Source organism: Saimiri boliviensis, chromosome 16 (assembly GCF_048565385.1).
Source record: "Saimiri boliviensis isolate mSaiBol1 chromosome 16, mSaiBol1.pri, whole genome shotgun sequence".
NCBI classification, from domain to species: domain Eukaryota; kingdom Metazoa; phylum Chordata; class Mammalia; order Primates; family Cebidae; genus Saimiri; species Saimiri boliviensis.
The window spans coordinates 47,900,825-47,928,571 of NC_133464.1; the positions used below are offsets into that span (position 1 = coordinate 47,900,825).

Sequence of the window (27,747 nt, forward strand, 5' to 3'; positions counted from 1 at the left end):
AGCTGTATATTAAAATGAGAATTGACTTTTGAAGAAAATACTTTTAAATAATTATACTAGTTATGAAATATACAAATTGTATAAACAGGGTAAAGTAATTAAATCTCTCTGAACCTGAATTTTCTCACTTGTAAAAGTGCAATAATAATACTCACTTTGTAAGGTTGTGGAAAAATTAAAGAGGCTATGAGAGGAACATATGACAGGTATCCCCAGCATTTTTTCTTTTGATGTCCATGCATTTTGATAATCCTTTTCCCTTAATTGATGATGGAACCTATGAGAAGTTTCTAACCAATTGAATATAGCAAAAGTAACAAATACCAGTCTCTTGATTAGGTTATATTATATGAAACTAGGTCTTAGATAAATAATATGAGAACATCTTTTACTAGCCGTGAAAAAGTGAAGAACCATGTTATAAACTGCCTATAGAGAGGGTGCTTGGAACTCATTTAGAGGCTAAGGTTCATCTTCAGCCAAAATTCACTAAATGGCTGGGGTCTTGGTAATGTAGACTCAAGAAAATGACATTTTGAAATAATCTAAGTGAACTTGACGGTGAAATTTTCTCTAGTTGAGACTCCAGACCAAAACTCAGTCTAGTAGATATATTGATTGCAGCCTCAGGATACTTTTAGCAGAAGGCTCAACCAAGTTGTGCCTAGTCCTCTGATCCTAGAAACTGTGAGATAATAACATGTATTATTCAACTCCTTAAATTTGTGATGGTTTGTCATGCAGAGTAGAAAGTAGAAACTGGACTGGCAATACTTTAAAAATATATATGTCTGTGCTAAAATTAAGAAATATTACTAATATGAATGAATATTAATGCTAATATTAAATGTCGGACCTAAGTAATCATGATCATAAATTATTAGAATTAGATGGTCTTGATAATTATCTATTTAATATTAAATATAAATTGTCAATTAGTATTATCAGAGAAAATAACGAAATAATTTTTAAGTGTGTGTATTGAGTTTATAATCTTCTAATGTTTTGATGGATTAATGATTTTCTCTTTACAACAACATATAGACTTTTTTTGCAGGATCGAATCTAATCTTTTTCAAACCTAAGTAAATATCCACAAATGCAGTGCCCAGGAAATGAACTGTGAAGCAATATATACATATATTCTTGGATCCTGTTATTGGACACTGCATTTGTGCCGTGTTACTTTCCTTTAATACTTATTTTCATTATTTTTTCAGTTACCATTTTAGACTGAATTAAGCCACAGTTTGAGCTCTTAGTTTATGTGATGATGATGATGCTATTCTGCATATAATGGTCGCTCATCTCAGTTTTTAGTCATCTGTTACTGACACAGTATGAATAACAAGATCATAAACATCCCTAATTAAGCCATAAGACATGACAGGTTGTGAATTGTGTTGTAATATTTCACACCTAGTGTGTTGCCAACTATGAGGCTGAAGGCTTAGAACTATCAATGTACCTGGGCGTGAATTAACACTGTGCAATTCATGTCCCAAAGAATATGACTTTGATTGTGAAATAGTGAGTTTCATAATTTAAAAAAAAACTTTATTTTCATTTTCCTTGATTTTAATTTATATGCACAGTGTAGACAATACCAATTGCTTGGGATTAAAAGATATTTCTAATAATTTAAGATAAATCATGGAATATAATATTTTAAAATAAAAGATAAAACCATTGAAATTTACTTCCTGTATACACTTATAGGAGACTTTCGCTTGTTATTTCAGTGCAATGATTTTTGACAATGATTGGGATTATTTCATAAAAATGGTTTTTCAGGCCTCTGATAACTCTTACCTGATGCCTATCATATTTTGAATGATTCTTACTCAGTACTTACCTTAATGCTATAAGTGTATGACATGCATAAGAAAGGGTGGTTCACAGGAGGCAGAGGTTGTGGTGAGCCGAAATCGTGCCATTGCACTCCAGCCTGGGTAACAAGAGTGATACTTTGTCTCAAAAAAAGAAAAAAGAAAAAAGAAAAAGAAAGGGGGGTTCATGGTTAAAAAGAAACTCCATACCAGCAGCAGTTGATTTAGAAAAGAATACAGCGATATACCTTGTCTTATTCAGATAGTACCCCTTGTTATGCCTTGAAAGTAAAGTCATTGAAGACAAAATAATAGCTAAAACATCAAGTTAACATCTTAGCTTTCAACTTGTAGGTATAATGTAAATTCACATCATATGTAATATAAATTATAAAAATTGATCAGTTGCTAATGAGGAAATAAATGTCAGATAATTTAAATAAATCTTTTTAAGTGAAGACCCATTATCCTGATAAAAATATTGTTTCTATCAATTTTGTCTTTATTAATTATCTTTCTTTTCCTAACAGTTCATTTTCACTACAGATTCCCAAAAGATGCATCAGAAATGGTCCCCCTAGACTTCAATGGTAATACAATATTAGTTGAACAACATAGGTTTTGATGATGATAAAAATAACATTGCACCTTAGATCTGTGGCTTACTAAAGTATGACTTTGAAGAACTATTGAACTTTTGTTAGTCTCGGTTTAACTCTGGGTTTTAGGAAAGAACAATAATGCTTTCTTTATAGTATTGCTATGAAAATAAGTAAAATACGTATTTGAAGTAGAATGTTTATCACATCATTAAGCATCTTGGTTATTTATGTACCAAATAACATGTATTATTTAATTTTAATACTATTTTATTAACTCCATTGGGAGGCAGTGTTCCATAAATTTTTCACATTCCTTCCTGGTTCAGAATGTATTATTAAATGGCAGTTGTCTCCTGGAAGATAGAGATAATGCTTTGGGGATATTTAGAAACAATTTCCCCGGAGTTAGTTGTGTACATTGTAAAGATAATAACCTTAAGATTCTTTCTCCTCTATTCCAGAAGCATTTGCTTTTATTCCAGGGTTTTCATAACCTAGAGTACTTTTATTCTCTTCCTTGGAGAGAATTTACTCCAGAGATGTTAAAGGGCAGATGTACCTGCCACCATATTGAAGCTTTGAGTCTTAGAATTTTGAGGTTTCTCTCATATGCTGCAAAATCTGCTGCATGTTCAGATCTGGCCCTCAGTGCATCACTATGTGGGGAATTGAGGAATAAGAAACCAATGCAAGCTGTATGAAGTCTTTATTTTAGAATGATCTTTTCCTGGATTCCAAGCTATAGTCACAAGTCAATAATTGGTTGACCTTTGGAAAGTAACTGATTGACTTATTTTTCTGGTTTATCTTAACTATTAATATGTGAATTCCTTGAAGAACACTTTTAATTATTTTTCTTCATAAATCCTATTGTATTGCCTTATTAACTATATTAACTAATTAATGAATTCCTGAATTTTTTAAGATATTGAGACAGAATATATTGACTATAAATTAGTGAGAATGCCTGAATGAGAGCAAAGACTTTAGAAATAGATACAGAAAGAAAAAACTTAATTTAGTCATAGAATCTGGAGCTTAGTTTTTATTTTAGGTATTGTAATGTCATTCATTAATGAAAGTAGTTGTTTAGAAAGTAGTTCTTGATTTTATATATATACATGTATAAGTTGATTTATATTTTGAGTGTGGATGTGAGAGCATGCAGGTGAAGCTGTCAAGTAGTCAATTGGAAAATTAAGCATTTATAATTTTTATTATTTTCTTTTAATGAAATAGGTGCTGACTATGGAGAGGCAATAAGTTTGTCTGAGGTCACATGGCCTGTGAGTCATGTATGAAACCAGCAGTAGTTTCAGATTTCTGCCCTTACCTTCTGTAATATGCTGACTCTAAAACTTAAATTACTGCCATAATGTCTTTTAATGTTCCCTATCAAAAACTAGCTACAGTGACAACCTTCTTCTTGTGTCTGAGACACAGTTAAAGGTCATCTTTGATTTAGCTTGAAAGTCCCTGAAATAAGAGCATAATCTTAACTCCTTAAGAATTCTGGTATCATCCAACCCCTTTTAATTTCTAGTTATCATGAAATAGAGTAATATATCTCTTTCTAAACTGGTCAATTACAATAGCATATCAGTTATTCTTCCCCTCTTCTTTAGACCCCTTATATTAGTGCTAGTTGAAGTGTGGCCCTTGGACTAATGCCAGTCCCAGACTGTTACAGGTCTGCAACAAATGTTTAACTTTAAATTTTCAATGTACTTATGCATCAGTAAAAAAGAAGATAGGAATTTTGTAATTTTTTTAACAATTTGATGAAATTATTTAATGTTTATAGGATCTAGTAAAGATTAAGGGCTTGTATTGTATGTACCAATATACCTTCATTTTGCTAGTAATTTCACTTGTATTTTGTAAAAGTATTTATCCTAAGTAAGTTGGGAGGAAAAAAAATGATTGTCTATAACCAGTAATTTTCAAGGAACTGATTTATTACTGTACACTTATCTGGGACTCCATTATTTACAAAAGGAAATCCAATATTCCTTGATATCCATGATCTTTTTCTCTCTTTTGCTTCTCTCCTTTTCTGTTCTGATATTTTTTGTATCACTCTTTATGAATTATAACTCTAACATAACTCATACTTCTAACATTAATCTACTTGTAATTTCCTATATAAATGTATGCATTTATGCTATTCTCTGGAATTTGAATGTTCTGTCTCCAAAATGACTAACACCACACTAATAAAGTTGGCTTACTTTCTCTGACTGAAGGTTTAGGTAGTGATATGTGTGTTTTCAATCCTTCTGTGACTCAACTTAGTATTAATTGTAATTCCAATTTTTTCCAAATAGCTTTGTTTATTTCTAAAACTGACCTAAACCAATATACCCTTATATTTGCTTTGTTGACTATTTTTCAAATATGATATAAGGAAAGAGCCTCTCTCTTAGTTTTGTTAAAGTATCCAGAGCTTAACTGGTATTTAGAATACTAACTTTGAAAATCAGAAAATCATAACGAGAACAAGATGGGCTGCGAATAGCAAACTATTAGAAGTTTATCTGTAAAAAGAGAATTTTAGGCTATGTGGATATTCAAGTTAATATTGTTGTACGGTAAACAACTTCAAATTTAATGGTTAACTAAAACCATTTAATTATTTTCAAATATTCTATGGGCCACAAATTTAGGCAGGGTTTAAGATAAAAGCAGTTTATTTGAGATAAAAATGGTAGCGTAATATTTCTGCTACTCACTTTATTATCTGACGTTACTCTGTGATACGTAGGTGGCTGGAGTGGTCTGAATGATATAAGATGGCTTCACTCACATTTCTCATGTGTAGGCAGAAAAGGTTGGGAGGGTGAATGGAGCTGATAATGTCAGATCCTTCGGCATGGTAGTCTCAGTACAATTGGATTTCTTATATCACAACTAGCTTTCATCAGAGTGAATGTTCTGAAGGAAAAATGTGAAAGTTGATAGCTGTTTTTGACTTAGCCTTGGAAGATATATGGCTGTCTTTTTTGATATTCTATTGATCAAAGCAATTTAAAAACTTATCAAGATTGAAAAAGAAGGATATTAGGTTCTTCTCCTGATGGGGAAATGGCATGTATACATTGAAGAAGAACGTTTGGGATGGGAGATATTGTTGATACCTTTTGAAAATATAATGTTACAGTGGAAATAGGTGTTATCACCAAAGTAACATCAAGAAAGTCAAAGGCTGATGTCTGAATTTTGAGCATGATTTCATTTGTCAAATATCAAAAAAGGTAAACTGAGTCAGCCATCTGAATAGTGAATTAGGAAGAAAATTAGAAAATTGAAAATGAGAAAGGCCAAAACAAGTAAACAATTATGCAGTTATCCACAAAGAGAAACATACCCTAATAATTTAATTAAAGGGACCAGACATCTGATTTACTAAATATATTAATAATGAAGAAAGTAAAATGTATATATAATACAGTATTAATATACCAATGTATATATTAATAAAATAATTATAAAACTAATTATATGTAAGACCTAAATATGTAATATATAACTATGCATGTTGCATTTATACTAGTGAAGAAATAGGGAACACCGTTTTTTGAAATTGTAAACCATGATTAACAATAGTATTACCAATGAAAGGTGAAATTAGCAAGATAGAATAAAATTGTAGAACTAAAATAAAATAGAACAAAATATTTTGTCTTAATAGAAAAGATGTCAAATAGTAATAAAAGAATATTAAATGTGAAGATGCAAAAATATTTCCAAATGCAGTAAAATGAAATGGAAAGTGCACATATTGAATTATCTTGTATTTGATTAAATATTAATGGGAAATAGTTATCCATACAAAAGATATATAGATATTCAATATGGTTGAAAATGAGTATAATTATGGCTTAAGAATTATAGTTCTAAGATGTTTTGTATAGATAACTATTCTATAACACAATGTGTGGTGACATATTCTACTGATTTATTGAGGTGTATATGTTTAGGTGAAGAACTAAGGCAAATAACAACATTTTTATTGATTAATTTTTATTTTTAGAGAAAGTAGCATCATATTTCAGATAGAATAAAAATATTATACATGCATTGAAAGGGAACCTGAAGAAAATCCATTAACATGGATTTCACAGGACAGATGAAAAGCTGTTTGAAAAAGACATGGTAAGGAACATTTTGCTAGGTGGCATAGGCTGGTTCTTAGAGACCACTGGTGACAGCTTCATGATGACTCTAGTTGCAAATTTAAGAGGGAGAAACAATCTCAATCTTATTGGTAGCATTAAGAATTTCTTTCCAAATGCAAAGTTTTAATCTTAGTTACTTCATTTACAAGCCATGTGAACATGAAAAAAGTACTTAAATCGCTGTGCATTATGTTCTCATTCACTGGCTTGTTATGAGGATTAAAATAGTTTACATACGCTTAGAATAAAGCCTGAAAAATTACTTTCTATATAACACACACACACACACACACACACACACACACACACACATATGTAGACTATGTTTGTGTGACCCATGAATCAAACATACTAACAGTGAGTAATTTAGGAAGAAAATTAGGAAATGGAAAATGAGAAAAGCTGATCAAAGTAAACAAATAATGTGGAGTTATCCAGGAGGAAAAAAACAGCATGACTATTTAATAAGGGGACCAAAAATCTAATTTACCAAATAATTAATAAAGACACACTTTTTTGTTCAATTAATATATTTTAAAAATATTTCAATTCATCAGTTGGATTTACTGTTTGAGCCAACATTGTCATAGTAGGAGTTCAGAGTGAACAACACCAGATTTTAAGTTCCCTGTAGACCAAGAAGTATTTGCATGCTCTTACCTCACTAATACACAGAGTCATCTTCAGCCCCTACCTCTGTAACTGAATTGTAAAATGTATTTCATAGTTGTGGAGGCTGAAGCAATTCTATCCTAGAGGCTAATTTGGTGACTTCTGATTAACTCCAGTTCCAGGAAGACCTCTAACATTTCCAGTTTATCTATTGTTCCTTGTGAAAGAGCACATATTTACCATACATTCTGTCCTCAGGCCAAAACAACCTTGATGGTATCATACTTCCACTGTCCTACACATCCTTTTGGAATCACTTATAACTCTTCCCTGTGGTATATAAGCACTGTGTCGCGGGGAGGGGGTAATGGCGTGGGGAGCTACCACTTTAAACCTCTGACACCTGAGACACAGACATGGTTTCTTTTCATAAATTTCTATTAAATGTTTCCTTCTGTGAAACTGTATATATCATCCTGTTTCTTTGGCCTCTCAGCTTCCTGGGATTTTTCGGGATAGGTTTGCATAAACCTGCCCACTGTGGCACAACATTATACATCTAACAGCCCAAACGAAATACCTTTATCTTCCTAAAAGGGAAGGAGAACAACAAAGACATTCTTTAGGTGCCCATTCACAGTTAAAATAGCATGTGACCTCTCTAAGTCTATCAACTGGTCTTTAGACATTTGCTTTTATTAGCATCAATTATACCTTATTACATACCATGATTGTACTATATCCATGCTGTATTTGCTTAACTATTCTAGATGCAAACAACATTCTATGATTTTAACAAGGATTTAGTTTGTGATTTCAAAGAAATTAGAAGATCCATTGAAAAAATTATGCAACCTTTAGATCACCAAGTTGTACTTTTCAGTAATACTAATTTTGTTATAATCTTTTTTTTAATTGCATTTTAGGTTTTGGGGTACATGTGAAGAACATGCAAGATTGTTGCATAGGTACACGCATGGCAGTGTGGTTTGCTGCCTTCCGTCCCCTCACCTGTATCTGTCATTTATCCCCATGCTATCTCTTCCCACCTCCCCACCCCCGTCCCTCCCCCATTTACCCCCAACGGACCCCAGTGTGTAGTGCTCCCCTCCCTGTGTCCATGTGTTCTCATTGTTCAACACCCGCCTATGAGTGAGAATATGTGGTGTTTGATTTTCTGCTCTTGCGTCAGTTTGCTGAGAATGATGGTTTCCAGGTTCATCCATGTCCCTACAAAGGACGTGAACTCATCGTTTTTGATGGCTGCGTAATATTCCATGGTGTATATGTACCACATTTTCCCTATCCAGTCTATCATCGTTGGGCATTTGGGTTGGTTCCAGGTCTTTGCTATTGGAAACAGTGCTGCTATGAACATTCGTGTGCATGTGTCCTTATAGTAGAATGATTTATAATCCTTTGGATATATACCCAGTAATGGGATTGCTGGGTCAAATGGGATTTCTATTTTTAGGTCCTTGAGGAATCGCCACACTGTCTTCCACAATGGTTGAATTAATTTACATTCCCACCAACAGTGTAAAAGTGTTCCTATTTCTCCACATCCTCTCCAGCATCTGTTGTTTCCAGATTTTTTAATGATCGCCATTCTAACTGGTTCGAGATGGTATCTCAATGTGATTTTGATTTGCATTTCTCTATTGACCAGTGATGATGAGCATTTTTTCATATGTTTGTTGGCCTCCTGTATGTCTTCTTTTGTAAACTATCTGTTCATATCTTTCTCCCATTTTTGAATGGGCTTGTTTGTTTTTTTCTTGTAGATCTGTTTTAGTTCTTTGTAAATTCTGGATATCAGCCCCTTGTCAGATGGGTAGACTGCAAAAATTTTTTCCCATTCTGTTGGTTGCCAATTCACTCTATTGTTTCTTTTGCCGTGCAGAAGCTGTGGAGTTTGATTAGGTCCCATTTGTCTATTTTGGCTTTTGTTGCCATTGCTTTTGGCGTTTTGGTCATGAAGTCCTTGCCTACGCCTATATCCTGAATGGTTTTGCCTAGATTTTCTTCTAGGGTTTTTATGGTGTTAGGTCTGATGTTTAAGTCTTTAATGCATCTGGAGTTAATTTTGGTGTAAGGTGTCAGGAAGGGGTCCTGTTTCTGCTTTCTGCACATGGCTAGCCAGTTTTCCCAACACCATTTATTAAACAGGGAGTCCTTTCCCCATTGCTTGTTTTTGTCAGGTTTGTCGAAGATCAGATGGTTGTGGGTATGTTGTATTTCCTCTGAGGCCTCTGTTCTGTTCCACTGGTCTATATCTCTGTTTTGGTACCAGTACCATGCTGTTTTGATTACTGTAGCCTTGTAGTATAGTTTGAAGTCCGGTAGTGTGATGCCTCCTGCTTTGTTCTTTTTGCTTAGAATTGACTTGGCTATGCGGGCTCTCTTTTGGTTCCATATGAAGTTTAAGGTGTTTTTTTTCCAGTTCTGTGAAGAAAGTCATTCGTAGCTTGATGGGAATAGCGTTGAATCTGTAAATTACTTTGGGCAGTATGGCCATTTTCACGATGTTGATTCTTCCTAACCATGAACATGGAATGTTTTTCCATTTGTTTGTGTCCTCTCTTATTTCGTCGAGCAATGGCTTGTAGTTCTCCTTGAAAAAGTCCTTTACGTTCCTTGTTAGTTGTATTCCTACGTATTTTATTCTCTTTGTAGCAATTGTGAATGGCAGTTCGTTCTTGATTTGGCTCTCTTTAAGTCTGTTACTGGTGTATAGGAATGCTTGTGATTTTCGCATGTTGATTTTGTATCCTGAGACTTTGCTGAAGTTGTTTATCAGTTTCAGGAGATTTTGGGCTGAGACGATGGGGTCTTCTACATATACAATCATGTCATCTGCAAATAGAGACAATTTTATTTCCTCCTTTCTAATTTGGATACCCTTTATTTCTTTTTTTTTTTTTTTGCCTGATTGCTCTGGCTAGAACTTCCAGTACTATATTGAATAGGAGTGGTGAGAGAGGGCATCCTTGTCTAGTGCCAGATTTCAAAGGGAATGCTTCCAGTTTTTGCCCATTCAGTATGATATTGGCTGTTGGTTTGTCGTAAATAGCTTTTATTGTTTTGAGATACGTTCCGTCAATACTTAGTTTATTGAGGGTTTTTAGCATAAAGAGCTGTTGAATTTTATCAAAAACCTTCTCTGCATCAATTGAGATAATCATGTGGTTTTTGTCTTTGGTTCTGTTTATGTGGCGAATTACGTTTATGGACTTGCGTATGTTGAACCAGCCTTGCATCCCCGGGATGAATCCTACTTGATCATGGTGGATGAGCTTTTTGATATGCTGCTGCAATCAGTTTGCCGGTATTTTATTGCAGATTTTTGCATCTATGTTCATCATGGATATTGGCCTGAAATTTTCTTTTCTTGTTGAGTCTCTCCCAGGTTTTGGTATCAGGATGATGTTTGTCTCATAAAATGATTTGGGAAGGATTCCCTCTTTTTGGATTGTCTGGAATAGTTTTAGAAGGAACGGTATCAGCTCCTCTTTGTATGTTTGGTAGAATTCGGCTGTGAACCCATCTAGACCTGCGCTTTTTTTGGGTGGTAGGCTCTTTATTGCTGCCTCGACTTCAGACCTTGTTATTGGTCTATTCAGGGTTTCGGCTTCTTCCGGGTTTAGGCTTGGGAGGATGCAGGTGTCTAGGAATTTATCCATTTCTTCCAGGTTTACTAGTTTATGTGCATAGAGTTGTTTGTAATAATCTGTGATGATGGTTTGGATTTCTGTGGAATCTGTGGTGATATCCCCTTTATCATTTTTTATTGCATCAATTTGGTTATTCTCTCTTTTCTTTTTTATTAATCTGGCTAGTGGTCTGTCTATTTTGTTGATCTTTTCAAAAAACCAGCTCCTGGATTTATTGATTTTTTTTGAAGAGTTTTTTGTGTCTCTATTTCCTTTAGTGCTGCTCTGATCTTAGTTATTTCCTGTCTTCTGCTAGGTTTTGAGTTTTTTTGATCTTGCTCCTCTAGCTCTTTCAGTTTTGATGATAGGGTGTCAATGTTAGATCTCTCCTTTCTTCTCATGTGGGCACTCATTGCTATATATTTTCCTCTACAGACTGCTTTAAATGTGTCCCAGAGATTCTGGTATGTTGTGTCTTCGTTCTCATTGGTTTCGAAGAACATCTTTATTTCTGCCTTCATTTCATTGTTTATCCAATCAAAATTTAAGAGCAAGTTGTTCAGTTTCCATGAAGCTGTGTGGTTCTGAGTTAGTTTCTGCATTCTGAGTTCTAACTCGATTGCACTGTGGTCTGAGAGACCGTTTGTTATGATTTCCATTCTTTTGCATTTGCTGAGGAGTGATTTATTGCCAATTATGTGGTCAATTTTAGAGTAGGTGTGATGTGGTGCTGAGAAGAATGTATATTCTGTGGATTTGGGGCGGAGAGTTCTGTAAATGTCTATTAGGTTTGCTTGTTCCAGGTCTGAGTTCAGGTCCTGGATGTCCTTGTTGATTTTCTGTCTGGTTGATCTGTCTAATATTGACAATGGGGTGTTAAAGTCTCCCACTATTATTGTGTGGTAGTCTAAGTCTCTTTGTAAGTCATTAAGAACTTGCCTTATGTATCTGGGTGCTCCTGTATTGGGTGCATATATATTTAGGATCGTTAGCTCTTCTTGTTGCAGTGATCCTTTTACCATTATGTAATGTCCTTCTTTGTCTCTTTTGATCTTTGTTGCTTTAAAGTCTATTTTATCAGAGATGAGAATTGCAACTCCTGCTTTTTTTTGCTCTCCATTTGCTTGGTAGATCTTCCTCCATCCCTTTATTTTGAGCCTTTGTGTATCCTTGCATGTAAGATGGGTTTTCTGGATACAGCACACTGATGGGTTTTGGCTTTTTATCCAATTTGCCAGTCTGTGTCTTTTGATTTGGGCATTTAGTCCATTGACATTTAGGGATAATATTGTTATCTGTTAATTTGATACTGTCATTTTGATGCTACCTGGCTGTTTTGTTGGTTAGTTGATGCAGATTCTTGATTGTGTTGATGCTCTTTTACCATTTGGTGTGTTTTTAGAGTGGCTGGTACTGGTTGTTCCTTTATATGTGTAGAGCCTCTTTCAGGAGTTCTTGTAGAGCAGGTTTGGTGGTGATGAAATCTCTGAGTGCTTGCTTGTTCACAAAGGATTTTATTTTTCCTTCACTTATGAAGCTTAGTTTGGCTGGATAGGAGATTCTGGGTTGAAAGTTCTTTTCTTTAAGGATGTTGAATATTGACCCCCAATCTCTTCTGGCTTGTAGGGTTTCTGCTGAGAGATCTGCTGTGAGTCTAATGGGCTTCCCTTTGTGGGTAACCCGACCTTTCTCTCTGGCTGCCCTCAGCATTTTCTCTTTCCTTTCAACCCTGGTGAATCTGACGATTATGTGCCTTGGGGTTACTCTTCTTGAGGAATATCTTTGTGGTGTTCTCTGTGTTTCCTGTATTTGAATATTGGTCTGCCTTGCTAGGTTGGGGAAGTTTTCCTGGATAATATCCTGTAGAGTATTTTCAGCTTGGATTCATTCTCTTCATCACATTCAGGTACACCTATCAAACGTAGATTAGGTCTTTTCACATAGTCCCACACTTCTTGAAGATTTCGTTCTTTCCTTTTTGCACCTTTTTCTCTGTTCTTGCGTTCTCTTTTTATTTCATTAAGTTGATCTTCGATCTCTGATATCCTTTCTTCTGCTTGATCAATTCGGCTCTTGAAGCTTGTACATGCTTCACGAAGTTCTCGTGTTGTGTTTTTCAGCTCCATCAATTCACTTACATTCCTCTCTATGCTGTCCATTCTCGTTAGCATTTCGTCCAATCTTTTTTCAAGGTTCCTAGTTTCTTTGTGTTGGGTTAGAACATGTTCTTTTAGCTCACTGTAGTTTCTTACTACCCACCTTTGAAAGTCTGATTCTGTCATTTCATCACCCTCCTTCTCCATCCGGTCTGGTTCCCTTGCTGGTGAGGAGTTGTGATCCCTTTTAGGAGGAGAGGTGTTCTGGTTTCGGGAGTTCTCATCCTTTTTGCACTGGTTTCTTCCCATTTTTGTGGGTTTATCCACCTGTTGTCTTTGTAGTTACTGTCTTTCAGATTGGGTCTCTGAGTGAGCTTCTAGTTCGTGGATGCTGAAGTTACTTTTTTCTTTTTTTTTTTTAAAGCTTTCCTTCTAACAGTCTGGCCCCTCTGCTGTAGGACTGCTGAGGTCCTCTTGGCCCTGCTTGCCTGGCGATCACCTGCAGCAGCTGCAGAACAGTAAGGGTTGCTAACAGTTTCCTCTTCCGCTATCTTTGTCCCAGAAGGATGCTCGCCTACTGTCAGTCCGTTCTCTCCTTTATGAGGTAAGGCTTTGGTTCTATGGGGGTCAGGAAGCTACTTGAGGAGACAGTCTACCTTTTATTGGGGCTTAAGTCCTGAGTTGTGAGCTCCGTTGTTCGTTCAGAGCTGCTGGGCAGGTACGTTTAGGTCTGCTGCAGCTGAACTCATAAAGCACTTTTTGTTCCCAGGTGCTCTGTCCCAGGGAATTGGAGCTTTATGAGTTTCCGTTGCACTACTGCCTTTTTTGATTTTTCTTTCAGGTCTGACCCGCCCAGATAGCAGCATGCCTAGCCACTGCCTGCCTGGAGGGGCTTTGCTGAGCTGCTGTGGGCTCCGCCCAGCTGCCCTGTGCTCTTCCCTGCAGTCCTATTTATATGGGCGTAGTTAGAACTGTCTCAGCAATGGTGGCCCCGCCTCTGTTATGGCGGACTCTCTCTGTTGTGGAAGGTTGCCTCGGCAACTGCGGGTTGCCTCGGCGCCGGCGGCCGGCCTCCGTAGAGGTGGAGGCGGAAGCTCCTCCCTCACCGAGCGCGACCGTCCTGTCCCAGGTTCAGCTGTGCTTGGTTTGAAGGGCTCAACCCAGAGGGTTTCCAATTACTGTTTTTGTTTTCGTTGTTGTTGGGGGTGGAGGGGTGGGACCAACCGAGCCTGATCACCTGGCTCCCTGACTCAGAGTCTTTTCTTTTAAGTTGAATGACCCCGCGTTCCGGTCGCTTGTTGAAAAGGCTCCGGGATCTCCCGTGCTGTGACTCACTGACTCGGCTCAAACTGCGGCGCCGGCTCCTGGCGGATTTTTTGCCTAGGAATCTCCTGGCCTGGCTCACTATTTCAGATGAATGGGCAACTCTGCCATCTTCGGTCTCCGATCGCCAGCTAAGAGGGCTGCCAGACCAGTGCCTTTTGTACGGAGAACCGGAGAACCGCAGCAACAGGGCATGGTCACAGCAGCCGTTCCAGCAGAGTTAGCCCCGGGGGGGCCAAAACAGCGGCACAGGCTGGGACTGCGACACTGGCGACCCCTCTGCCTGGGTATCTCCTGGTCTGTGGACAATAAAAATTCGTCTGTAAATGCGGCGTCCACTCACCCTCTGCACTTTCACTGGGAGCTGAAGTCCTGAGCTGTTCTTAGGCAGCCATCTTCCCAGCATTCCCCCATTTTGTTATAATCTTTAAAACTATGAGGCATCAATCATCCCTCACTTCAGAATGGTGAGTGTTAATGCCTATATATAGATTAAGAAAGTACAGTTTCATACAGAAGACCAGATTTTGCTGGTCTCACACATCCTGCTTTAATTTAACTGCCACCCAACAATGCAGTTTCAAATATAAACATGGTACTGGTCTATTTTAAAAGCTCATTTATTTCTTTCATGTTAGATTATGAAGCAAGGTATATGAAATCGTGGAACAACAACAAAGCCAGAGTTCAGCTGGCCCAAAAAGCATGTAACATGGTTATATGTTTTAAGGCAACAATTGCTTAAGTGGAAGTTCTAAACCAGCAGCATCAGTATCACCTGAAATTTTGTTTAAAATTTTGTTTAAACTTATTAAAAATGCAAATTCTCAGTCTCCACCTCAGGCCTACTGAATAAGAAATTTTGCAAGCCCGGCAATCTGTGTTTCACTAACCTTTCCAGATGATTCTGATATATTCTTAAATGCAACTAGGGAATAGTTTTAACTGGAATATAGACTCACAGAGTTTTTAACAACATATTACAAATGTAATGAGTGTGAAATTTTACATTTATTGAATCAGATGTTTTAAGAATTATCTATCTTTGAATCTCTTTTAGTAAAAGTCTTGAGATCTCGTTGTTATTGATTGCAGAATAATTACTATTGCCCATTAAGGAAAGATAAGATTGATGTTATTTTATTTGGAACTGAGTTCTTTTAGTCATAACCACTTGTTTAATTGGTTGTTTTTATGTTTCTCTCCCTTCACCTTACTTATCTTGTATTTCTCCCTGGGATTTGTGGGTTTACATATCTTATTTACTTCAAGACGGAAAGAAGTAAGTAGTCTCTTAATTATCTTCTGCCTATACTGACCTCTGAGTGGCATTACTTACACTTTAATCTTCAAAGCTGTGTACCTCACTCATTATTAAAACCTCAGACCTGCTGTGTACTCAGGCAGCCAACTATAGTACTCTATTACTGCCTTGTTCCTATTCCAGAATACCTTGGGGGCTCTATTTAATCTAACTTGTACTTTCATTCCTTTAGAGGACATCCAAAGATTTAGAGAAACCTCTTATACTGCACTGGAGTGTGCTGCACTCAGCACACTGCCCTGGGGCAGCCGATTCAACCTATGTCTGCAATTTCGCTTATGTTTTTATTCTCCCTCTCAGACAATATGTTGTATGCAGGACTTCTCCAGATACCTCTGATTCTTAAGTGCTAAATGGTCTTCCTTTCCACCAGTTACTTGGGGATTTGGCCCAAGGGTTGGTATATCAGACCACTTCTCAAGAAGTATAGATTCCTTAGATCATCCTCCTGCCTGGTCTTAGAATTGGGAAGGGATTCACTCAAAACTAAGTTTGCATAATTTTCTATTCTTTTTCTATAGCACCTTGTCCTTCATGGTTTGATATTTAGTAGGTGTAGTTTAACATTTTGGACCCCCATTATTAAACCTATTTTTCAAGTTTTTACACTTGTCAATCTCAGTTTTCTTATGTAGAATCTACATTTTCGAATATGTACATAAACCAAACCTATATGAACTATGCAACATTAAAATTTGCCTTAAAATCTATTATCTCTATAAAGGGTATCAAATAAAATATAAAAAGAGTCCACTGGCTTTTTCATCCTAAATGTATTCATCCTGTCCTTAAGACAAAGCATGCTACTGGTTTTATAACATTAGGGACGCCTGCAAAGAAAGTAACTAAAAACTCTCTTTAAATTTTGCTTCAGTGCATAAAGAAGAAGCAACCTTGGGCTGAAGAGCATACATTAATCACCAATTAATTTGTGTATTTAATTATTTAGTGAAACAATTTGATTTTTACAGACTGTGGTTAAGTACTAGTTTTAGAAACTAGAAATATAACACAAGACAAAAATCAAGGCAAATTAAGAAATTCTTATCCACATGTAGTTTATAATCTGTAAGAAACCTGAATTAAAGAATGTAATCTTTTTTGCTATTGACATTTCTTATTATTTAGTTCTGATGATCTGATTGCCATTTTGAAACATGTAGTTGAGCATACTTAGAGGAGGCCAATCTCTTTCAAAGACATAGCTTTATAAATTTTCTCTGTGTAGAAATGCATCTCAAGTGAAAAAAAAAAAAGGTCTTGGTTAGTTTTACCTTTTTGACAAGACTGTACAAACAGATCATGATATATGATCCATGTGTGTAATTCACACATATATTTTGTTTTGTAATAGTGACTACATATAGCCTAACATATGAAAATATATGACAGTCTTATGTGAGAGGTTCTGACAATCTAGAATCAACTTTCAGGCTTTTAAAATTATAAATATTGTCACGAAAGGAAAAAACCTACTTATTGAATTGTGTCATATAACTTACTGTGAAAGTATAGTATCAAAGAAATAATTTTGGAGAAAATATAATTTATATAATTTCTTTTGTGGTATACAGAAATAAAAATGACATATTGAATTATAAAATGTTATATGTTATATCTTTTTAAATTTTTCATCCATAGCAGATACTGATGAAGGTTAAATCCTAACATTAAAAATATTCTTCTCTAAAGAACTTTAGGGAATACCTTCCAATTTTTAGGAAATATGTCTTCCTATCTATATATTATTGTATACCTAGATATGTTTTTATCTCTATAAACAACAAGCTATTTGTTACTTTGCATATTATTATTGACATGAAAACAGGTCATATTACATTTGATCTAGAAAAAACAAACTGAAATTTATCTCATCATAAGTTTAAAGTGTTTCAATGATAAACATTTGTTATATTTCATAGTCTAATACAAAGCAGATGTTGAGAAGTGAAATAAAAAATAAATTGTATATTCTGCTAATGGTGCAAAGTAGTCTGAAAGAACAGACAACTTGAAAAAGGAAAAGCCAATAAGGTAATCAACAAACTCAAAGAAGGATGAAATAGAGGATATACAGGCCCCTTAATTAGTAAACAGACAACAAATCATAGCAATCTTCCTACAAAAAAATACAGTCTGTTTTTCTTACATTTGGAAAAGAAACAAAATTTGAATCTGAACATAAATGTAAACTCTCAATCCAATAGGTACATTTTTGGAAAAATGAAATCAAATAATCACATGTAAAAAACATGTACAGGTGGAAGACTGCTTTTTGGATTCTTTATTGTTAACTTTATTATTTTAAAATATATTTTTATAATGAAATACTTCATGTAATCTAGCACTTCAAAAGTCTTTACTTGTTATGCTTGATTAAACTTTAAATTAATAAAGACTGCTAAACATCCATTCTATATAGCACCACCGTGATTTTCCCCCTTTTCAACTTTATGGCTGTATACTTTTTAATTTAACAGAGAATGAAAATTATTTCAAGCAAAAAAGAAAAAGTGTGAGAACATTTTTGAGTTAAATACGCTCTAATTAAATCCTAGATATATATTAAATCTATCCTCAGGCTGACCAGCAACATATAATTTTCATCATTTTACTCAATAAAATATATTGGAGTTGCAAATACATATTTATACATTTAAATACAAAATAAGAAAAATAACAGTAATAAAGTCATAAAAACTGTTTCTAAATGGCATGTCTCTATTTATGTATTTCTCTATATTCTTGACCAACTTTAGCTTCTCTTGCTCTTTCCCCACAAATTTGTTTCCTTAGAAAACAATCAAAAAGAACTGGTAGCTAAAGAATATTTAATTCTACATATAAGTACATTTCCTATAAATGCCAGTTCTGGCAAGAATTAGCCAAGACAGAAATTCCTATTCTACATATTCATCCTTCTCTTTCTTTATAACAAAGCCCCCTTAAGAAATATTTGGAGTGTCTCAGTCTCTTCTTCTTTGACTCTTTTCCTAATCAAAATATATATTGGAGAAATCATATTTTCATTAATCCTTTATGCATAAATACACATTTGTCATTGTTACATATGGCAGTCTGTCACTCTGTTAAAACACATACAAAGGCAGGAGAGATATATCTGTTTTACTCTATCAGTACATAATTGCCCGTCTAAAATTATGTTCAGTATAGAGTAAAATCAGTGAGCTAAAATAGAAATATCTGTTTTACTAGTAGGCACTATTTTGTTTACCTAACATTTGTTCCTCTCTACTTTGTTTCTAATGAAGATTCATTTTATTGCAGTCTCTGCTGAACACCACAAATGCACAAATTTAAGGCATCTTCCTCAGTCCCCTGCTCCTGACTTCCTGGGCTTCACACAGATTAAGCCAGTTGATGCATGGGCAAGGTAAGCAAGAATGAACCAGATAGAAGGGGAGGACTAGAGTTTGCTCTGACATGTAATACTATATGGAATTATACACTATTTTATTCTTTAAATTTTTAAAGGTTGGATTCGAGTTTCTGTTATTTGCAGCCAAAGATAAACATTTTAATTTTTTTGTTTGTTTGTTTGTTTTGTTTTTGCTTTTGTTTTGTTTCGTTTTTGAGATGGGGTCTTGTTCTGTTGTCCAGGCTAGAGTACAGTGGTGCAGTCACAGCTCACTGAGACCTTAAATTCCTGGGCTCAAGCGATCCTCCTGCCTTAACCTCTGGAGTAGCTGAGACTCCAGGCGTGAGCCACCACCAGGCTAATTTTAGTATTTTTTTTCGTAGAGACGGGATTTTGCCATGCTGTCCAGGCTGGTCTCAAATTCCTTTCCCAAGAAAGCCTCCCTCTTTGGCCTCCCAAAGTTCTGGGCTTGCAGGTCTGAACCACTATGTCCAACCAGCATTTTAATTTTTGATGATGGCACTCACGATGAAAAGACTTAATATCTCAGTTTGAAGTTAGCAACTTTCTTCCTAAAGTATACAGATGACTTATTTTCCCAATATGACTTTTTCTTCAAAATACATTTTTGATTTTATGTGTATCTACGTTTTCTCCAGTACTTGTGTTATAAGGTGAGTGATTGCTAAGGTTTATTGGGCACTTTGTTCATTACAGGCATACATGTGAACACTACTTGAACTTACCTGTTTAACAAATATTTGCAACACCTTTTTAAGGAGGTACTTATATTCTCACCCCAAGATGACGCCAGAGAAAAGAAAAATTAAGTAAGTTTATTAAGTGGCAGATCCAGGACTAAACTCAAGCTGTGTGAACTTATAATCCTTTTCCTTAGGACCTTTTTATATTTCTATAACATAAATACTCCTTAAGGTTATTCAGTAACTCACAGTAATAATATTATGATAGATAATACTACATCTCTGATACAGTGTATACTTTTCTAATAGGTCTGATCAACTCTTATTCTGGCATACACTATACTGAATAACAAGAGATTGTAGTGATAAAATGAAAACCAACAACACTTAAGTGTTTACTCTAGCAGTCTTCCCTATCTAATCTCTTTGTTTTCACAGTTATTTACTTCATTAATTTTGGCTGACATAGTTCTAATTTTATTTTCTGGTAAATTCATGACATTATATTTCTTTTCTTCTGTAAATGTAAGTACTAGATAGAAATAGAAACCAAAGTCAGCAAGGAAATAAAACTCTTTCTGGATTCTAGAGAGAAAAGCAAAACAATTACCAGAAGGTAATTGAAAGAGAAATTGGTTGATGTTACATATGTTGCATAAAAATAGGGCATTTTGTGAGTGTTTCTTGGCTGGCAATCAGAGAGAGCTTAAATAACCCTTTGAAATGAGGATAAATCATAAGTTGCAATGGTTTTCTTGGCTCCTTGACTCTGTGTCATGCTAATTTTGAATTTTGGAGCATTTAATGCCACCTTATGTTTTTGCCATTCACCAGATTCTGTGACTAATCTGCTAAAAAGAAGAGTTAATACAAAGAGATCTAGATTGTTGGTTTTATTCATTAAATCTTTGTTCAGTTGCTCACACTCTGACCTTGTATTATAATACCAGGAGCTGATTCTAATCACTTGTGATTAGGTCCTGACCTCTCCCTCATTTTCCATGTCTAGGTTCCTAACTTACTTCCTGTTTCCAGGCATTTGCCTTGTTTTAAAGCCCATTAGCCGAATTTCCTACAGAATTAAATTTTAATTGTTACAACATACAACTTGACATTTTTCAAGCATCTTCATCCTATATCTATGCTTGTTCCTCAGACTTGTGACAGATGTGTTTCGGAGTGTCTATGATCTGTCTATTGGGATGTTTCTCTATGCTTCTTACTAGTTCTGTTTGAAAGTAACTGCTGAGCAACCAGGACTTCATCTTGCTGCCTATGGCTTGAAATTCCTTTGGTACGGACGACCTTTCACACAGAGCTCAGTATCATCTCCTTGACTTAGCCAGCCAAACTCTACTTAAGGAAAAACTGTCACAGAAAATAGCCTCTTCAGTGTCAGATCTGAAACAACTTCAAAGCACTTAGCACTCTTGGCCCAGCGTAATGGCTATGGATGCAAAAGCTGTATCCAGTGGGAGAAAAAAATGTACCATTTCTTCATCACTAAGTATGCCTTAAGTAGAAAATAACACTAATATAATTGAAATGGAACTATCAATATTATAAAAATGTTAGTTTTTATAACTTTAGATTTTTTAGAGAAAAGATAGTACTCGTACCACATAAAGAGGAATCTATAAGACAATGTATTTAGAAATTAACCACTTGTAAGTCATGTAAGAAAGAGAATATCATATAGAAATCCTGACATAAATATTTATGAATGACTTTCAACATTAGCAATTATTTCTTCAGAATTGTTTAAAGAGACTAAGTGGGGATTTTCATTTTGACACCCAACAACATTAAACATAATTGCCTTAGAAGTGGAACCAATCTGTATACTCAAATTATATGTTTTGATTTTTGAGATTATGGTTTTAAACTTTTTATTTATCTGGGGAAGAGTTTATAAAACTCTCTCAGTAAAAAGTCCAGATTGAAAATATTCTAGTGTTAGTAGGCCATATGGACTACTGTCTCCTTGCAATTACTCAACTTTGCCACTTAGTGTGAAAGAAGAATGAAGACATTGTGTCCCCATAAAGTTTTATTTACCAAAAACTGTGGCAAACCAGATTTAGATAGAGTTCTATAGCTTATAGATCTTTCATCTATTGATACAATTTGAAATTTACAGGAACAATGCTTGAAAGTTTCTAAAATAAATTTCAATTAAATTTCTTCTTAATGATATCCCATACCACCAGCTTTACTTTTCATGATTATTAGGTTGATCTTTCCTGTAATTTACCCAATTGTTGACTACAGGAAGTAGTTATTTCTGTTATTTAGTGATGCATTTCAAAATATAATTCCTGGCCAATATTAATTTACAAAAACAAGAATACATTTCTGATTTATTTTTGCTCATTTTTTTAAAGCACTTATTAAGCCTATACTGCATTTTTGGCACTATACATGCAATAGGGAGACAAAGGTGATTAAGAAAATGATTGTCTTAAAAGGAGTTTAGAGTAAGTGGCATATTTATATCTCTTCAGAGAATGGAATAAGCAAAAAGGCATTTCAGTGAGCAAAGACACAAAAGTAAAAAATCTTTGGGTACTTAAACAGTAAAAGATTAATTTATTAGATCAGGGCTGCCCAAAATCTACCTGTACATTCCAATATAAAGTCGAACATGCTTCCAGTGTCTAGAAAACAATGTTGAATGCCTTGGATTCTTATGCCTGTTAACAATGTCTTTGTTTACCTAAGACTTTGGGCCATGCCAGATAAATTATGCTAAAAATGTGAATTTTGTTTGAGACTTGGGCCACACAGTAGTAGTTTGAACTTGTGAGTGACTGGAGATTGAATAACTAAGATTAGACCTTTAGGAAGTCACTCATCTCTATATGATCAGTCCCACCCCCAAAAAATCTGGACAAGAACGCTTTTGTGAGCTTCCATTTCTGTCAATAATTCATGCATATTTATACACATTGTTGCTGGAAGAATTAGTGTTCTTTATATGATTTTACTGGTAGAGGACAATTGGAAGCTTGCACCTGGTCTCTCCCAGAGCCTGTGCTATTCATCTTTTTCTGTTGTAGATGTTTTGTTTTTTGAGACAGAGTCTTGCTCCATTGCCCAGGCTGGAGTGCAGTGGTGCAGTCTTGGCTCACTGAAACCTCTGCCTCCTGGGTTTGAGCAATTCTCCTTCCTCAGCCTCAGAGGAGCTAGGACTACAGGCTCACAACATCACACCCGGCTGATTTTTATATTTTCAGTAGAGATGGGATTTCACCATATTGGCCAGGCTAGTCTCAAACTGCTGACCTTGTGATCCCCCCAACTTGGCCTCCCAAAGTGCTGGGATTGTTGCAGATTTTAAGTTGTATCCATTAGTTGTAGTAAACTATAACTTTAAGAGTATAAGAGCTCTGCTGAGTTCTGTGATTCCATCTAGTGAATTGTTGAATGCGAAATGGTCTTAGAGATCCCCCATCATAGTGCCTTTAAAGGAAAACTAATATACCAGCTCCTCTTCACCTTCTGCAGAAATTTTAAGCTTTCTGAGTCCTTCATAAAAAGCAGATGATAGTACCAGGATTCTTGTACAAACCTACAGAACTGGGAGCCTATAAAACCTCTTTCTTTAACAATTACTCAGTGTCTGGTATTTATTTATAGCAATGCAAGAACAGCCTGACACAGAAAATTGGTACCAAAGCTGTTAAAATTGTCTAGGCTGTTATAATCAGAAGCAGAGACTAGTGGTAACTGTGAATGAATTCTGCAGGTTCTGTAGGTTGGGCAGGTACAAAAGTCTTTAGTAAAGCATTCCTAAGATTATGGATTTTTCCCACTATGTGTTAGAGGTTGTCAAATCTGCCCTGCCACCATTTTTGTAAATAAAGTTTCATTGGAATGCAGCCATATTCTTTCATGGAAGTATTGGCTATGACTGTGTTTATGCTATAGCAGAGTTATGTGTTTATGACAAAGACTGTATGCTCCATAATGCCTAAGATATTTACTACCTGATCCTTACAGAAACAGTCACCAATCTCTTTATATATAATGGGAAGTTACTGCAAGATATAAGCATGGGAAACACAAGGTAATATAGTTTGGCTGTTTTGTCTTCTCTAAATCTCATGTTGAAGTGTGACCTCCAGCATTGGAGCTGGGCTGAGTGGGAGGTTGATAATGATTTGGCTCTGTGTCCCCACCCAAATATCACCTTGAATTTTAATAATCTCCACATGTCAAGGACAGGACCAGGTGGAGATATTTGAATCATGGGAGGCATTTTCCCTCATACTGTTCTCATGATAGTGAGTGACTTCTCATGAGATCTGATGGTTTTATAAGGGATTTCCCTCTTCACTTGATTTTCAGTTCTCACTTGCCTGCAACCATGTAAGACATGCCTTTGCTCTTCCTTCACCTTCTACTATGATTGTGAGGCCTACCCAACCATGTGGAACTGTAAGTTTAGTAGACGTCTTTTTCTTTATAAATTATCCAGTCTTGGATATATATTTATTAGCAGCATGAAATTGGACTAATACAGTAAATTTGTGCTGGTAGAGTGGGGTGCTGCTGTAAAGGTATCCCAAAATGTGGAAGGTGACTTTGGAACTGGGTAACATGCAGAGGCTGGAACAGTTTGGAAGGTTCAGAAGAAAAACGGAAAATGTAGGAAAGTTGGAAATTCATAGAGACTTGTTGAATGGCTTTGAACAAAGTGGTGATAATGATATGGTCAATGAAATTCAGGCTGAGGTGGATTCAAATGCAGATGAGGCACCTGTTGGCAACTGAAATAAAAGTGACTCTTACTATGCTTTAGCAAAGAGACTGGTGGCATTTTGCCCCTGCCCAAGAGATCTGTGCAACTTTGAACTTGTGGGAGATGATTTAGGGCAGGCATCCCCAAACTATGGCCCGCAGGCCACATGCGGCCCCCTGAGGCCATTTATCCGGCCCCCTGCTGCACTTCAGGAAGGGGCACCTCTCTCATTGGTGGTCATTGAGAGGAGCACAGTATGTGGTGGCCCTCCAACGGTCTGAGGGACAGTGAACTGGCCCCCTGTGTAAAAAGTTTGAGGATGCCTGATTTAGGGTATCTGGCAGGGGAAATTTCTAAGCAGCAAAGCATTAAAGAAGTGACCTGGGTGCTGTTAAAAGCATTCAATTTTAAAAGAAAAACAGAGCATAAAAGTTTGGAAAATTTGCAGCCTGGTGATGCTATAGAAAAAAACTATTTTCTGAGGAAAAACTCAACCTGGCTGCAGAAATTGGCATAAGTAATGAGCAGCCAAATGTGAACATTGCCAAGACAATAGGGAAAATACCACCGAGGCATGTCAAAAAACTTTGAGGCAGCCCCTCCTGTCACAGATCCAGAGGCATAGGAGGGAAAAATGGTTCCAGGCCCAGGGCCCCTCTGCTTTGTGCAGCCTAGGTGCTTTGTGCCGTGCAGCCTAGGTACTTTGTGCCCTGCATCCCAGAAACTCTAGCTATGCCTAAAAAGAGTCAAGGTACAGCTCAGGCCATGGCTTCAGACAGTGCAAACCCCAAGCCTTGGCAGCTACCATGTGGTGTTGAGCCTGCAGGTACACAGAAGTCAAGAATTGAGGTTTGGGAACTTCTGCCTAGATTTCAGAGAATATGTGGAAATGCCTAGATGTCCAGGCCAAAGTTTGCTGAAGGGGAGGTACCCTCATGGAAAACCTCTGCTAGGGCAGTGCAAAAAGGAAATGTGGGGTTGAAGTTCCCATACAGAGTCCCCACTGGGGGTACTGCCTAGTGAAGCTGTGAGAAAAGAGCTACCATTCTCCAGATCCCGGATGGTAGATCCACTGACAGCTTGCAAGGTGCTCCTGAAAAACCTCAGACACTCAATGTCAGCCTGTGAAAGCAGCTAGGAGCGAGGCTAGACCCTGCAAAGCCACAGGGGTGGAGATGCCAAAGACCATGGGACCCTACCTCTTGCATCAGCATTACTTGGATGTGAGACCTGGAGTCAAAGGAGATTATTGTAGAGCTTTAAGACGTGACTGCCTCACTGGATTTTGGACTTGCATGGAGCCTTTAGCCCCTTCATTTTAGCCAATTTTTTCCATTTGAAATGGGTGTAGTTATCCAATGCCTGTGACCCCATTGTATCTAGGAAGTAACTAACTTGTTTTGATTTTACAGGCTCATAGGTGGAAAGGACTTTCCTTGTCTCAGAGGAGACTTTGGACTTGGACTTTTGGGTTTATGCTGGAATGAGTTAAGATTTTGGGATACTGTTCCTGGAAAGGCATGATTATGTTTTGAAATATTAGGAAATGAGATTTAGGAGGGGTGGGAGTGACATGATGTGGTTTGGCTCTGTGTTCCCACCCAAATCTCACCTTGTGTTGTAATAATCCCTACATGTCAAGGGTGGGACCAGGTAGAGATAATGAAATCATGAGGACGCTTTCTCCCGTACATATCATAAAAAGTTCTCACAAGATCTGATGGTTTTATAAGGGGTGTCCTTCCTCACTTGGGTTTCATTTCTCTCTTTTCTGCCACCATGTAAGATGTACCTTCATCTTCCTCAATGATTGTGAGGTCTGCCCAGCCATGTGAAACTGCAAGTCAATCAAACTTTTCTCTATAAATTGTCCAGTCCATGAAAATGAACTAATACTGTAACTGGGTCACGGGATGCAGGGAGATCAGAGAGGCGTCCCAAAGACACTCCCAATTCCCTGATCGGGAAGGTGATGCACTCAGCTCCCTCCCTGTCACATTCTTTTCCCAATGTATCAGTGGTTCTTGGGCTCCCTGGACCCAGGAATGGGGAAGAAGCCCTGGTGGCCTGGTGAGGTAACTGGTCGAGTAAATATTGGACCCAAAGAGTTTTGCAGAGAGTGATTTATTAGGCAGGGAGAAAAAGAGAGAGAAGTAGAGAGAGCTCCCACACTGTTGTGGGAGGGGATCCCAGAGAGGGAAATCTGCACAGGTGGAGAGGGAGAGACAGCTCCCACATTGCCATGGGAGGGGAATCCAGAGAAGGAGTCCGCACAGGTAAGGGGCAATGGGGTTTTAACTTTGAAGTTATTCTCATCCCATTTATGTTCTTGTCCAATGAGAGAAGTTCTTTCAAACTTCCTCTGGAATGACTGATCTTCGACTTTGATGCTGGATTGGCTGTCCTGCCCAGAACAGAGGCCCTTCCTCCCAGAGCTTTTCTCAGTTTTTTAAACAAAGGAGCACACCTGAAATTTTACCTAGCCTGCACTCGGGCAAGTTAGACAAAGAACTTTAGGTTCCTGGAGGGGGAGGTGGATGGAGGCATGGTGCTGGGAAGTTCTTGCCTTTGAAACCATGCCCCTTGTGGACCTGGGAAGACAAGTTTTTTCTTTTAACACAGTCCCTCAATACAGAGGTTTTGGGTCATGGTGCCAGATCCCTCATGAATATCTTAGCACAATGCTGTGGTTGCTAAGTTCTCACTCAGTGAGTTTATGTGCAATCTGGTTGTTTAAGAGTGTGGTACCTCCCTCCTCCTCTCTCACTTTTTCCCACTTTTGCCATGTGATATACAGGCTCTCTCTTCACTTTCTGCTTTCACTTTAAGCTTTCTGAGGCCCTCATAAGAAGCAGACGCTAGCACCCTGCCTCCTATACTGCTTGCAGAACTGTAAGCCAATTAAACTTCTCTTCTTTATCAATTATCCAGCCCCTGGTATTTCTTTATAGCAATGCAAGAACAGACTATCACAGCAAATTAGTATCAAGGAGTAAGGCATTGCTATAAAGATACGTGTAAATGTGGAAGAGGCTTTGAAACTCGGTAATGGACAGAGCTTGGAAGAGTTTGGGGGTCTTGGAAGAAAACAGAAAGACGAAAAAATATTTGTAACTACTTAGAGACTTGTTGAGTTGATGTGACCAAAATGCTTATAGAAATATGGATGGTAAAGTCCAGGTTCAGGAGGTCTCAGATAGAAGGATGGAGGATATTAAGAACTAGAGCAAAGATCACCACTGTTACATCCTAGCAGAGAACTTACCTGTATTCTGTTCATGTGCTAGGAATCTGTAAAAGTTT

General features: G+C 36.8%; 1 long non-coding RNA gene across 2 annotated transcripts in view; it reads left to right on the top strand.

Annotated features, from left to right (window-relative positions):
• The window catches only part of LOC141581539 (uncharacterized), a 225,234-nt gene that overhangs the window by 121,737 nt on the left and 75,750 nt on the right, over positions 1-27,747 (top strand). Inside the window, exon 2 of one of the 2 annotated variants that reach the window (XR_012514237.1) lies at positions 18,906-19,011. This is a non-coding gene — a long non-coding RNA (uncharacterized LOC141581539). Of the gene's footprint in view, positions 1-18,718; positions 19,012-27,747 lie in introns of those variants that run through there. The other variant, XR_012514236.1, reaches the window with a different exon arrangement.